Source organism: Bos indicus x Bos taurus, chromosome 21 (genome assembly GCF_003369695.1).
Source record: "Bos indicus x Bos taurus breed Angus x Brahman F1 hybrid chromosome 21, Bos_hybrid_MaternalHap_v2.0, whole genome shotgun sequence".
NCBI classification, from domain to species: Eukaryota; Metazoa; Chordata; class Mammalia; order Artiodactyla; family Bovidae; genus Bos; species Bos indicus x Bos taurus.
The window spans coordinates 7602976-7618039 of record NC_040096.1 but is presented as its reverse complement, the minus strand read 5'-3'; the positions used below and the strand labels follow the sequence as shown (position 1 = coordinate 7618039).

The 15064-nt window shown below is 41.9% G+C and overlaps 1 protein-coding gene across 7 annotated transcripts in view; it reads right to left on the bottom strand.

The window, feature by feature from the left end:
* The window catches only part of TTC23 (tetratricopeptide repeat domain 23), a 158583-nt gene that overhangs the window by 35506 nt on the left and 108013 nt on the right, over window positions 1-15064 (bottom strand). The gene's annotated exons all lie outside the window — the stretch shown is intronic.

The window sequence follows — 15064 nt, the reverse complement described above, 5'->3', positions numbered from 1 at the left end:
TGCCAAGCCCATTTGACTACATCCTCAGCAAACCGGCCCATGGGAATTGCCCAAGCACAGTAAACAGCTCAGTTCCTTGAAAACGAAGCCCATTTAAAAATTCTCGAATAGAAAAGAACCACTTGATGATATGATGGGGCTGTCAGGTGGCGTGAGTGGTAAAGAACCCGCCTGCCAATGCAGGAGACATAAGAGACGCGGGTTCAACTCCTGGGTTGGGAAGATCCCCTGGAGGAGGGCATGGCAGCCCACTCCAGTATTCCTGCCTGGAGAATCCCATGGACCGAGGAACCTGGAGGGCTACAGTCCATGGGGTTGCAAAGAATCGGACACGACTGAAGTGACTTAGCACACTCGCACACATGATATTATGAGCATAAAGTAATAAAATCCTTTCAAATAAAATGCAAAATGCATCCCTTCAAATAAAAAAGACATTAAGCAAACAAACAGGCATGAATAATCACATGAATCAGTCCTAGCTCCTGGAAGCTGGAGGAATCAGGGTGCTCAGGGCAGCGTGTACCAGGCAGGAGGGATGTCCGCGTTCATGACAGGGTGGAGACAGAGAATGTGAAGGCCCAGCGTCAAGGCCTGAGTCTCATCTCCAGGCTTTATTAGCTGTGAAATACCCTGGGCAAATTACCCCCTCAGCAACCTCAATTTTTTCATCTACAAAATGAGGATAACACAAATTGTCAAAAATATTCAAATTGATGTCACAAATGAAAGAGCATTAAAGTACAACCTAAATCTTAGATTACATAAAGCCACAGCACTAGAGTCTTCTAGTGCAGAGACAGCAGTGAGAAAGCAAAGCCAGAGAGACTTGCTCCTCTGACTACCAGCTAAATGCATTTCTGAGATGATAATCAGGGTAGACTCTAGACTGTCATCTCATTTGTCATATGTTAAACCTACTGAGTTACTAGATCTAGACTTCTTATGACGAGGCTACTCCAAATCAAGATTCTCAGTAATAACTTTTATTGCTGTGTTAGGAGAATCAGCATTTCATATTTGTAAATACTAACAATAGCTTTTGTTTTAAAATGACTTCTTAAATTACAGGATATAAATAAACTGAAAGTGTGATTTTGGCAAACCATAATTAGTCATTATCTTCAAGTTGGCCTGAAGTTCTGACTAGAAATGCTTTTCAAACTGGAGCTACAGGGACAGAGTGAGGAATCAAATGTTCAGTGCTCAGGAAATAAAAAAAAAATAAACAAGAGAAAAAGCTTGCCCTGCCCGCAATGCAAATATTAATAGATCATGTTTACTTTGTCTTTTCCCCGTGTTTATGATCTCTATGATCCAGAGGGTGAGGAGAGCACCTTCTGATGCCAGAAGAGATTTAACTCTTATTGTCACAAAGACCTTTTACACACAATATTTTAGATTGACCAAAGCTCAAATTCGAATTAAAAAAGATTTCATCTTTTGTTTCTACTCGGTATTATAATTCAAGTCAATGCAAAAGATGTGAGTCTATCAAAATTACTTTCAAATGAATAATTAACATGTTCTAAGAGCTAAGTTGCTTTTTGTCTTGGAAATAGGATGCAAAGTTTTCCATGAGTAAAAATATTCACAGTATTAAGAAAGAGGATCCTGAAATCTTAACAGGGTCTGAATGCATCACAAAATCTTCATAACTTCAATGTTTTTCTGTATAAGACGCTAACATAAGTGAACATCTAGTATTCACTATTTACTTTGGAAACTCAGTGTCTGATCTAATTTGTTATTTGATGTTCATGAAGCTTCTAAAAGCCATATGCTGGATTAGGGGGTGAGGGAAGTGGAGAAGGGAACCCATGAGTTTAAAATGTGCCACATTAGTATCTCATTTATTCAGAACAATTCAGCTTAATTTAATTCAGTGCTATTCAGTTCAGTTTATCTTAATTATAAAATGCTTTCTGCATGCCACATATTACTCAAACACTAGGAATTCACACAAAAATTAGATAGAGCTTTTGGTTTTAAGTGCACTTACAGATGAACAACAAAAATGTGGGCCAGTTTGATTTGACCTAAACTCAGACACTGCCCCTCACCAGGGTTCTGGCTCACTACCTTCCTCTCCACCCTTCCTCCCGTCATCATTTTCAAGGATCTCCATAAGACTGGTCTGCAGCTATTGGGCAAGAAAGGGATAGTTCGGTTTAACAGACGAATAAAGGAAAGAAGTCAATAGAATGACCCTTTGCACGGAGGAAACCTAAGGAAGAGACTAGAGGACCCCAAACAGGCTGTTTTACCATCAGAGGGAAAGCACGGGAGGGAGCGTCTGCTGGGACTGGAATGATGAGTTATTGGGGAGGGAGCCGTGGCCTTCGGTAGAGGGATGAAGCTCACTGCCCTGTGCTCTCTTCTTCCAAGGTCAAGGCTGCGTGACCCCCAGGCAGAGGGCAAGGCGGCCCACAGACACGGTGCTTAGTGGGCACAGAGAGGGGTTCAGGGTGGAGCTGACAGAGCAAACTAAAACACCCAGTGAATGACCCAGCTAACACCTCGGCCTCTGGGGCTTTGACAGGCTCATTCTCCTCCCCATCCTCGGCCACCCAGTCCCCCATGATCTGCGCTACCTCTGGATCCCACAGTTCACAGAACCTGTTTGACTGTTGGGGCATCCTGACTTTATCACATCTATGCGGCTTCTCATCTTCTGTCCACTCTCCACATCTCACTATCCACCCACTGTCCCTTCCCTTCTGGTCTAGCTTAGAGGGCACCGTCCATCAGTGTCTATATGGAAAATGCCCTCAACTCCACTGAAGAAATATTTTGAGATGGTGACGAATGGGGAACCCATCTAAATACCCATCAGCAGGGGAATGAATGTTATGTGGTTTATTCATACAATGATTGAACTCTATCTATGTGGTTATAACGTGGTTATATTTCAAAAACACATCATTGAGTAGAAAAGCAACTTACAAAAGGATTCAAACATCATGATGCCGCTGCTTTTCAAGTTTCTGATTTTAAAGCAAAAGAATGCCTTTTAGTCCAGACAGAATCGTCCATGGTTTTGTAATATACAAGGCAGGTAAGAGTGGAGCTGTTCTCACTGAAGCAGGTGGAGAGGGTCTGCAAGCCCACCCAGTTGCTTCCATCCAGCCGCCCCCAAAAGACCCTCCTTGGAGCATGAATGTTGGGGTGACACAGTTTGATAAGCACAGTACCACACCAGGCAGGAGGCCTCCTGAGGGAGCGAGCACAGAGGAAGTTGACAGAGCTTGTGATTAGATCACCCAATCTTTCCAAACTAAGCCACTGTTCATAATTCTGGAGCAATACTTTGTTTGCTAAGATAATATAAGTACCCCTGTTAAATACATCTGGAGCATGTTAGGACAAATGTTAGAGTGAACAGAGTTACAGGACTCCTGCTTGCCACTCTGGCTTTATACAGACTGCCAGGTACTGGCCCTGCTGGGGATTTGTGGCTTGACTATGCTCTGTCTTTCTCGTATTTTATTAAGCACCCCGGGGCTTGCACCTCTCCTCCTATCCTTTGATGTTTTTGATCTCTTATGGTTATGTGTTTATCAACTGTTATCTTGAGGCTGAGGAGGAATATTTAATATTCTTAAATCTTTTCAGCTTCTAGCATGTCGTCCTGGGTTAAAAACAAAAACATCTTTAATGTCCCATATGGAGCAAGGTCATTAATTGAAAAAACTCATTCACGAGACCAATCGCCTCAAGCCCTGGCAAGGTACAGAGCAGCTGTTGCACTGCGGTCCTCCTGCGTGTTTCTGGGGAAACCACTGGTTCCTCAGCGCCAATCAGCTGTCAATAGACACAGCCAGAGCCAGGGCTGGCAGACTCTTATCTAACTGGCCCTGTCCCCGCGGATTTGGAAAATGTGTGATAGTTTTTGAAGAGAAAACTTGATGACTAGTAAAAAGGATGTTTCTGTTTATGCAGGCAGACCCCATCATACGAATATTCAATTTAAAACACCGGGTTCATTCTGAGTGTGGAACTCCAATTCTTGTGGAGGAGGGAGAGAGATTTCTTCTTTTCTCCTTTTGATAATAATTCAGGGAATCCATGACTCAGAGGGAAATCTCTCCCACAGCAAAGTGAAGAGCACTCGAGTAGCTCAAAGTATGTTTGTGGACTCAAACTGGATCTCTTTACCCTGGAGATGAGAACTCCCACAGAGAGGAAAACAGTAATTGCCAGGATCTCTCAGTGCAGCTGAGGGCTGGGACAGGGAGGGCCTGAGGGAGCTAATACCGAGGTACACTGGCTCCACTTAATCTCAAAATGACCAGTGAGAGTGATGCTGACCGCCTAATTTAAGGATGGGAAAATGAAGTCTTGAGGAGAATAAACAACTGTCTGAAGGTCACAGAGTTGGCTGATGACAGAACAGGGGTTCAAACTAAGGCCTGGGATTTCAAATTGCACGTTTTGTTCATCTAACACCTGGTCATCAAGAGGGCAGAAGTCACAGAAAGGTAATTTTCAAGTCAACATAATGAAGAACTATGAAGAGCCAGAGAAGAGTTGCTAAGGAAGAGTAGACTCAGCCCAGAACTGAATAGACTGACTGGCGGGAGGGTGAACTGCCAGATACGGAATTCTGAGCGGTAATTGAAGAGGGACACCTGGCGGGGTCAGGCAGTGGACAGTGGACGGAGCAGACGTTGCAGTGCCTTCTATCAAGTGTCTCCGTTTATGTTTTGATTCAGGTTTGCACCTTAATTCAGCAGAAGCTCAAGTCCGCTTGTCACCATGAAGTGTGAGCTTGCTGCTGCTTTTGTAACTGACCAGCTGTGAAAGTGCATAGCTTTCTCTCTCTGCTCTGCCAGAGCTGGCCATCCCCTGCTTCATCCGTATCCTTGTGCAAGACAGGGTCATGTCGCAGTCCAAGGGTGCCACTTCCTTTCCTCTCCCGTCTCTGCCCAGTAGGGAGGTCTTCCATGGCCACACACACCACAGGGTATGTATGGAGGCCGCTGGAGGGCTTTGGCTAAAAAAAAGACATGGAGCTGGGAATCCCTGCAGGAAAGTAGATGCAAGGAGTGACCGGGTGCAGAGGGCATTCAAAAACTGATTTCTGAGAGCCCCGGACTGAGCCAGTTTCTTTTAATAGTCAGAGAAAGGCTCTGTGGCAGCTTTCCAGTTGTCAATTTTAGCTCCTCCAAAAGGCTGGGAAGAACAGGCCCTACTCGCTGTAAGAGTTAGCACCAAAATAGACATGTTGGGGCCTTAGTTTTTTTTCTTTTGGTTGTGTGTGTCTTCTTAAAACTTAACTAGATTTTTAAATTATAAGAGTAGTACCTACATATAATTTTTAAGAAATCCTAAGTGGTAGGAAAGACTAAACAATTACAAATTTAAATGTCCTTTCCTTCGTGTCTATAAGCCTCACCCTCCCTTCTCCCCATTTCCAGTCTGATTTTTAATAGCTTACTCACTACCAACAGTTTCCCAGGTATCTTTTCAGAAATTCTGATGTACACACACACACACACACACACACACACACACACACACACACGATCAGAGCCTAGTCCCGCCCCCCTCTCGGCTCAGCTTCCTCTTGGGCCTCCCACTCGGGGCTCTAACCACGGTGGCTCCTCTCCTCATCCTTTGGGGTGTCTCATTATCAGATCCCACATTGGGTCAGGCTGCCGCACGGAGCTCTCGCAGCATCTGGTACCTCTCCTTGTGGCGCCTTCACGTCGGTATGTTTCCATTCACCTGTGTGATTCTTCACTAAGGCCTGTCTCACTCACTAGGCTGCTTCTTGAGCGCAAAACCTCTGGAAACTGAACCTTCCATCATAGTCCCAGACCTAACACTGTGTCCAGCACATTGTAGTGTTTAATTGGTTGTTGACTGAAAGGACAATCTGGTTCACATCTGACCTTTTTAAATTAAGAATACACTTTGGACACCTTTAATGTCAGAACACAAGACATCCATCTCATTCTGTTTAGTGGCTCTATAGTATCCCATCCCATGGACAGATTGTAGCTTCATAATCAATTTCCTACTAATGGATTTTAAGGGCATTTCTAATTTTTCACTATTGTCACTGACCCTGTTTCTTTGTAAACTTGTGTGCATCTGTCTGTTAGTAAGTTTATAGAAGGGAAATCACTGGGTCAAAGGTTCAGGGTATTATAAAACTGGAGAGGGAATATCAATTGCTTTCCCTGCAAATGGTGTCAATACCCAGTCCTCCCGGCAGTGCCCAAGTATGTCTGCTTCCCCCACCCCTGCCATCATGCAGTGTCACCAAACTTCCTTGGCATCTCCTTGGTTAAGTTGCATTTCTTTAACAACAAGTGAGGCTGGGGATTATTTTTGGATGGTTATCAGCCATTTGTATTCCCTCTTCAGTAAAATGTCTCTGTCTTTTGTCCATATTTCTATCGAGTTGTTTTTTTCATTTGGATTTTATAAGAACTCTTTCTATATTTTCCCTTCATTGACATTTATTTCTCAACTTTATGGTATGTTGTCACAGAGAAGTTTTTCATTTTCATGCTGTCACATTTATCAATCATTTTTCTCCCTTTCTCTGTCTCTCAGTCTACACCCATCTGTGCACAGGCAGAGGAAAAATGCTCAACAAGCGGCTACTTCTGGGATGGGGCAGGCTGAGACGGTTTGTAGCTCATTTCTCTGTATTTTTCTGTATGGCTTTTTTTTTTTTTTAAAGCATTATCATTTTAATTAAAAATAGCTGTTTTTTCAAAAGCAGCAGTAAGGCACCTGCATTTATGTCATTCTTAGAAAAGGTTTATAATGTCTGAAATCATAATTGCATTCTGCCACTTTTCTAATTTTGTGGCTTCCCGGGTGACGCAGTAGTAAAGAGTCCGCTTGCCAGTGCAGGAGACTCAAGAGACTGAGATTTGGTCACTGAATCAGGATGATCTCCTGGAGGAGGAAATGCCAACCCACTCCAGTATCCTTACCTGGAGAATCCCATGGACAGAGGAGCCTGGAGGGCTACAGTCCATGGGGTCACAAAGGGTCAGACACAACTGAGCATGCGTGCACACTTCTCTAATTTTTAAAAAAATAGGCTAATGTTGTTAGAGATTTTGAAAATTAAAAATAGTACTCTGATCATTTCTAATAAATTAATTTCACTTTATAGCAAATATACCACAATTAACAAGAGCCAGTAAGAAGTGCTGCCATTTACTAAATAGTTTGCACCTACCAGGGGCCATGCGGAGAAGGCAATGGCACCCCACTCCAGTACTCTTGCCTGGAAAATCCCATGGACTGAGGAGCCTGGTAGGCTGCAGTCCGTGGGGTTGCTAGGAGTCGGACACGACTGAGGGACTTCACTTTCACTTTTCACTTTCATGCATTGGAGAAGGAAATGGCAACCCACTCCAGTGTTCTTGCCTAGAGAATCCCAGGGACGGGGGAGCCTGGTGGGCTGCCGTCCATGGGGTCGCACAGAGTTGGACACGACTGAAGTGACTTAGCAGCAGCAGCAGCAGCAGCAACCAGGGGCCACGAGTGAGCACCTATCAGCCACCAGCAAGGCCTGACCGAGGCCAATAACTCACCCAGAGCAGGAACCTGAACCCAGACTTTCTGTCGTTGGTAGAGAAACTGATAAATTATTTCATCATACTTTGCAAATGACAGTTCTCTAAATTTGGGGATTACTGAGTGTCAGAGCTGCCCTGAAAACTGACAAGAGAGATATACCATTTTAGTGTCAGAGATGTGAAAAAGTTGTCCAAGCCAGTGTGGTGTTAATTTATACCCCTTGAAAGCACACACCCACAGCCATGTTCTTGCTCACATAAAAGAAATTCTGTAATTTTTCTCCTGGATAGGAAAACAAGGTTCTAGTGCCAAGATCTGCCTTGAAGAGCTTTGGAAGCAGTCATGCTTGCTTGGTTTCCTCACAGAACCCTGCTGCAGAGGACCTGCCGGCCGATGACAGCCCTTTCATCAGGCCCTCTGTGATGGCTCTGTGGGGCTGGCTTTATGCTTCTCCATTTTAATGGGCTAGGTTCTAAAATACTTTGTAACTTTTCTACATTCTACAGAAAATAAAAGGTCTTTTCTCCCTGGGTGTTTCTCTAATTCCAAAGGAATGAAGAGTGAAAAAATAAGAGGGGAAATAACAAAACCCCCTTTCTTTGTGTGTAATTAATAAATGGCTTTTAGGCATGGGCTCCCTTGGAAAGCTGTGGCCACACTGTACCTTTCTGTATTTTAGGTAAAGTCGCTAAAGAAAAGGGGAGTCTTGATAAACGTTTAGCAATTACTATTAATAAATAAAAGGAACTCATACTGGCAATATGCCAAATGGTTCACAAAGCACTTTCCATTGTGAATCTTTGAGCTCTTCTGTGAAGTGGATAGGGTCTTTCATAGTTTGTTTTTTTTTTTTTAAAGACTAAAGGACTTGTATTATCAAACAACTGGTAAACAGCAGTGTCAGACTCCAACCCAGTGACTGGTTTTCTGATTTCAAATTCAATGCCATCTTTTCATTATTATTTTTAATTGGAGGATAATTGCTTTACACTGTTGTGTTGGTTTCTGCCATACAACAGCACAAATCAGCCATAAGTGTGTGTGAGTGTGTGTGTGTGTGTGTGTATACATATATCACCTCCTTCTTGAGTGTCCCTCCCAGCCCAACCACCACCCCACCCCTCTAGGTCATCAGGAGCACTGGGCTTGGCTCCCTGTGTTGTAAGGCAACTTCCCACTAGTCTCTGCTTTGCAGGTGGTAGTATGAATATGTCAGCGCTACTCTCTCAATTTGTCCCACCCTCTCCTTCCCCTGCTGTGCCCACAAGTCTGTTCTCTACATCTGCATCTCTATTGTCCTGCAAATAGGTTCATCAATACCTTTTTCTAGATTCCATGCTGCTGCTGCGGCTAAAGTCGCTTCAGTTGTGTCCGACTCTTTGCGACCCCGTAGATGGCAGCCCACCAGGCTCTGCCGTCCCTGGGATTCTCCAGGCAAGAACACTGGAGTGGGTTGCCATTTCCTTCTCCAATGCATGAAAATGAAAAGGGAAAGTGAAGTCGCTCAGTAGTGTCCGACTCTTCATAACCCCATGGACTATAGCCTACCAGGCTCCTCCATCCATGGGATTTGCCAGGCAAGAGCACTAGAGTGGGTTGCCATTGCCTTCTCCGTACAAGTACAATAATATATGACATTTGTTTTTCTCTTTCTGACTTAATTCACTCTGTATAACAGGCTCTAGGTTCATCCACCTCAGTTCAACTGACTCACATTCATTCCTTTTTATGGATGAGTAATACTCCATTGTATATATGTACCACAACTTATCTATTCACCTGTCAATTCAAATCCAAATGCTACCTTGACTTCATAAAGCTATCTTTTTAATGATCAAAGGCAAGTATTTATTTCAACACTCACTAATCTTTATTAACCTCAAGAATAAACAACAATAAAAGTCACCCATCAAACTTTACAAGTATTATAAAAATAAGTGGGGACTACCCTGGTTATCCAGTGGTTAAGCATCTGCCATTCAATGCAGGGGCTGTGGGTTAAATCCCTCATCAGGGAATAAGAACCCGCATTCTGCAGGACAACTAAGCACGGCAACTACTGAGCCCGTGCAATCTAAAGCCTGTGCTCCATAACTAGAGAAACCTGTGTGCCGCAACGTCAGAAACCTGCACTGCAGTGAGAAGCCCATGCGCCACAACTGGAAAAGCCCTCTCAGTGCAGTGAAGACCCAGCACAGCCAAAAAAGAAGTGAATTCTTCAATATCCTAGATAAAGGGAGATTCTTCTCAGAGTCAATCTAAATGTAATAAAGGGAAAGACTGAGAACTTGAAAGTGCTAAGAAAACTTGTGTGTGGCAAAAAAAAAAAAAAAAAAAAAAAACCCATAAATACACAAACACACACAAATTAGAGCTAATAAGCAAGTTTAGAAAGGTTGCAGGATGCAAAGTGAACATACTCAAAAAATAATTTGTCTTTCTATGCACAGGCATGGACAGAAAGAAAAGGAAATTAAGAAAATACTTCCATTTGTAATAACATAAAAAACCACAAAATACTTGAAAATAAATCTACCAAAATAAGTACAAAACTGGTACTATAAAACATGGTTGAAAGAAATTAAGACATAAATAAATAAGAGATATTTATGGATTTTACAAATTGAAAGGCTTAATACTGTTAAGATGTCAATATTTCACAATTGAAATATAGATTCACTGTAATCCTATCAAAATCCCAGCTGTTTCCTTTTTTTTTTTCTTTCCAGAAACTGGAAAGAAAAAGTTTATATTAAAATTCATAGGAAAATGTAAGGGACCCGGAATAGCCAAAGCAATCTTGAAAAAGAATAATAAAGTTGGAGATGTTACACTTAATGGATTTCAAAACTTACTACAAAATTTGTACTTGAATCTTCATAGTAGTGTTATTCATAATATCCATACTACTACTACTACTAAGTCGCTTCAGTTGTGTCCACCTCTGTGTAACCCCATAGATGGCAGCCCACCAGGCTCCCTCGTCCCTGGGATTCTCCAGGCAAGAGTACTGGAGTGGGTTGCCATTTCCTTCTCCAATACATGAAAGTGAAAAGTGAAAGGAAGTCGCTCAGTCGTATCCGACTCTTAGCGACCCCAAGGACTGCAGCCCACCAGGCTCCTCCATCCATGGGATTTTCCAGGCAAGAGTACTGGAGTGGGGTGCCATTGCTTTCTCCAATAATATCCATAAACTTACTACAAAACAACAACAACTGAGATTGTGATATGGGCATAAGAATAGACATATAGCTCAATGGAATAGAATTGAAAGACTAGACATAAATCCTTACATTCTTGGTCAACTGACTTGGACATGGGTGCCAAGTAATTCAATGATGAAAGAATAGTCCTTTTAATAAATGGTTCTGGGACAACTGAGAATCCACATACAAAAGAATGAAGTTAGACCCTTGCTTCATATCATATAAACACTTAATTTGAAATGAACACAAAAAACCCTTAAAGTCAACAATAAAAAGACAAATAACTATATTAAAAATGGATAAAGGATTTGAATAGGCATACCTCCAAAGAAGATAAACAAAAGGCCAAGTAAACAGATAAAAAGATGCTGAACATCTTTAGTCATTAGAGAAATGCAAATCAGAACTACAGTGAGATACAATTCCACACTCTTTAGGATGTTTAAAATAAAACAGACAATTAAAAGGGTGGGTAAGGATGGAAGAAAGCAAAACTCATTCATTACTCGTGGAGATGTAAAATGCTGAGGTCACTTTGGGAAATACTTTGGCAATTCCTCCAAAAGCTAAATATTGAGTTACTACATGATCCAAAAATTCTACTCCTAGACTTATACACAAGAGATCTGAAAATATACATCCTTGAAAACCTTATATATGAATGTTAATAGCAACATTATTCATAATAACCATAAAGTGGAGACAACCCAAATGTCAGTAAACTGATGAATATAAACAAAAGGAGTACTATTCAGTCATAAATAGGAAATGAAGTACTGATACATGCATGCTAAACACAAATGAACCTTGTAAAAATTATGCTAAATAACAGAAGTCAAAGACAAAAGGCCACATATTATATGAACTGTCCATAACAGACAAATCCACAGAGATAGAGATTAGATGGTAGTTGCCAGAGGGTGGGAAGAGGAGGGAATAGGAATGGCTCCTAATGGGCACAAGGTTTCTCTTAAGGTGGTGAAAAATTTCTGGAATTAGATAGTAGTAATGGTTGTACAAAGAACATTCCAAAAAATAGCAAGAAGAGATAAGAAAGGCTTCCTTAGCGATCAATGCAAAGAAACAGAGGAAAACAACAGAATGGGAAAGACTAGAGATCTCTTCAAGTAAATTAGAGATACCAAGGGAACATTTCAAGCAAAGATGGGCTCGATAAAGGACAGAAATGGTATGGACCTAATAGAAGCAGAAGATATTAAGAAGAGGTGACAGGAATACACAGAAAAACTGTACAAAAAAGATCTTCATGACCCAGATAATCACAAAGGTGTGATCGCTCACCTAGAGCCAGACATCCTGGAATGTGAAGTCAGGTGGGCCTTAGAAAGCATCATTACAAACAAAGCTAATGGAGGTGATGGAATTCCAGTGGAGCTATTTCAAATCCTGAAAGATGATGCTGTGAAAGTGCTGCACTCAACATGCCAGCAAATTTGGAAAACTCAGCAGTGGCCACAGCACTGGAAAAGGTCAGTTTTCATTCCAATCCTAAAGAAAGGCAATGCCAAAGAATGCTCAAACTACTGCACAATTGCACTCATCTCACACACTTGTAAAGTAATGCTCAAAATTCTCCAAGCCAGGCTTCAGCAATACGTGAACCATGAACTTCCAGATGTTCAAGCTGGTTTTAGAAAAGGCAGAGGAACCAGAGATCAAATTGCCAACATCCGCTGGATCATGGAAAAAGTAAGAGAGTTCCAGAAAAACATCTATTTCTGCTTTATTGACTATGCCAAAACCTTTGACTGTGTGGATCATAATAAACTGTGGAAAATTCTTCAAGAGATGAGAATACCAGACCACCTGACCTGCCTCTTGAGAAATTTGTATGCAGGTCAGGAAGCAACAGTTAGAACTGGACATGGAACAACAGACTGGTTCCAAATAGGAAAAGGAGTTCGTCAAGGCTATATATTGTCACCCTGCTTATTTAACTTCTGATGCAGAGTACATCATGAGAAACGCTGGGCTGGAAGAAGAACAAGCTGGAATCAAGATTGCTGGGAGAAATATCAATAACCTCAGATATGCAGATGACACCACCATTATGGCAGAAAGTGAAGAGGAACTAAGAAGCCTCTTGATGAAAGTGAAAGAGGAAAGTGAAAAAGTTGGCTTAAAGCTCAACATTCAGAAGACGAAGATCATGGCATCTGGTCCCATCACTTCATGGGAAATAGATGGGGAAACAGTGTCAGACTTTATTTTTTGGGCTCCCAAATCACTGCAGATGGTGACTGCAGCCATGAAATTAAAAGACACTTACTTCTTGGAAGAAAAGTTATAACCAATCTAGATAGCCTATTCAAAAGCAGAGACATTACTTTGCCAACGAAGGTCCATCTAGTTAAGGCTATGGTTTTTCCAGTGGTCATGTATGGAGGTAAGAGTTGGACTGTGAAGAAAGCTGAGCGCCAAAGAATTGATGCTTTTGAACTGTGGTGTTGGAGAAGACTCTTGAGAGTCCCTTGGACTGTAAGGATATCCAAGCAGTCCATTCTAAAAGAGATCAGCCCTGTGATTTCTTTGGAAGGAATGATGCTAAAGCAGAAACTGCAGTACTTTGGCCACCTCATGTGAAGAGTTGACTCATTGGAAAAGACTCTGATGTTGGGAGGGATTGGGGGCAGGAGGAGAAGGGGACGACAGAGGATGAGATGGCTGGATGGCATCACTGACTCGATGGATGTGAGTCTGAGTGAACTCCGGGAGTTGGTGATGGACAGGGAGGCCTGGCGTGCTGTGATTCATGGGGTCACAAAGAGTCGGACACAACTGAGCGACTGAACTGAACTGAACTGAACCTAATGCCAGTAGTCATGTACGGATATGAGAGTTGGACCATAAAAAAGGCTCAGCACTAAAGAATTGATGCTTTTGAACTGTGGTGTTGGAGAAGACTCTTGAGAGTCCCTTGGACAGCAGGGAGATCAAACCAGTCCATCCTAAAGGAAATCAACCCTGAACATTCACTGGAAGGACTGATGCTGAAGCTGAAGCTCCAATACTTTGGCCACCTGATGCAAAGAGCTGACTCGTTAGAAAAGACCCTGATGCTGGGAAAGACTGAAGGCAGGAGGAGAAGGGAGCAGCAGAGAATGAAATGGTTGGATGGCATCAATGACTCAATAAACATGAGTGTGAGCAAAAGTGAAGGACAGGGAAGTCTGGTGTGCTGCAGTCCATGGGATCGCAGAGAGTCAGACACAACTTAGCTACTAAACAACAACAACTTAAATGCCAAAACATAAACTATTTTAAAAACTATGTTATGTACATAAAATAGAGTATTATCCATCTATATAACAAATAAAGAAGATTTAAATGAATTATAAAGTGATTTTTCAGGATGTATTGTTAGGTGAAAAAAGCAAATATGCACATAACAAATAGCTTGGTGAGAAGAGGGAGAGACATTTCAACTGATAAATGTACATAGAAGGACAGACGGAAAAATCACTGATTTGCAGCCATCATGGTAAAGACTGGCTTGCGAAAGACTCATCAGTGGATGCTAAACTTGGAGAGACATTTCAAAGAGGAGTAAGATATTTACATAGTCTTAAAAATGTCTCTTTACAGAATGGTTATTGGCTGCAAACAGAAAAATTGTTATTATACAGTGAAGTAGCACACACATCACTGGAAGGTAAATTAAAGTCACCAGTGGAGGACAGATGAATTTCATGTGTCTCCAGATACGATACCCCCCAAAAATATAATGTCCTCTTGTAGCATTCTAGCTGGGCTTGCACTCAGAATCTAGCCAGGAGGAAGCATCAGATAAACCCAAACTAAGGCACAGTCTATGAAATAACTGGCCTGTATTCGTCAAAAATTTCATTGTCATTAAGAGACAATGACAAGCTGAGAAACTGTTTAGATTACAAAAGACCAGAGTCCTTGACAACTAAGTGCAGTACTTGATCGTGAACTTTATTTTTATTGGAGCAGGAAAAAATTGGCAAGAAGGACAGTATTGGGCTAACTGACAAAACAGAATATGGCCCATACCGATCTTAATATTTCTGAATTCACCTTTTCTGGACAGACCTGTGAACTCTCATGAGATTCTAGTATCCTATGAAACAAAGTTTGGGGAATGTGTAAACCAAGCTCAAATCTTTGCAATGCATACTACGGGGTCTTAGAAGCCATTTTTTATTCTAGTGAATTTTGTAAGGGGTGATGGCCCTTGCAGGAATACTCTGAGTATATCTTGATTTCTTGCTTTGAACTTTAGGAATTGGTGCAGCAAAGTCAGTGCTGAGACTTTGAGGGCA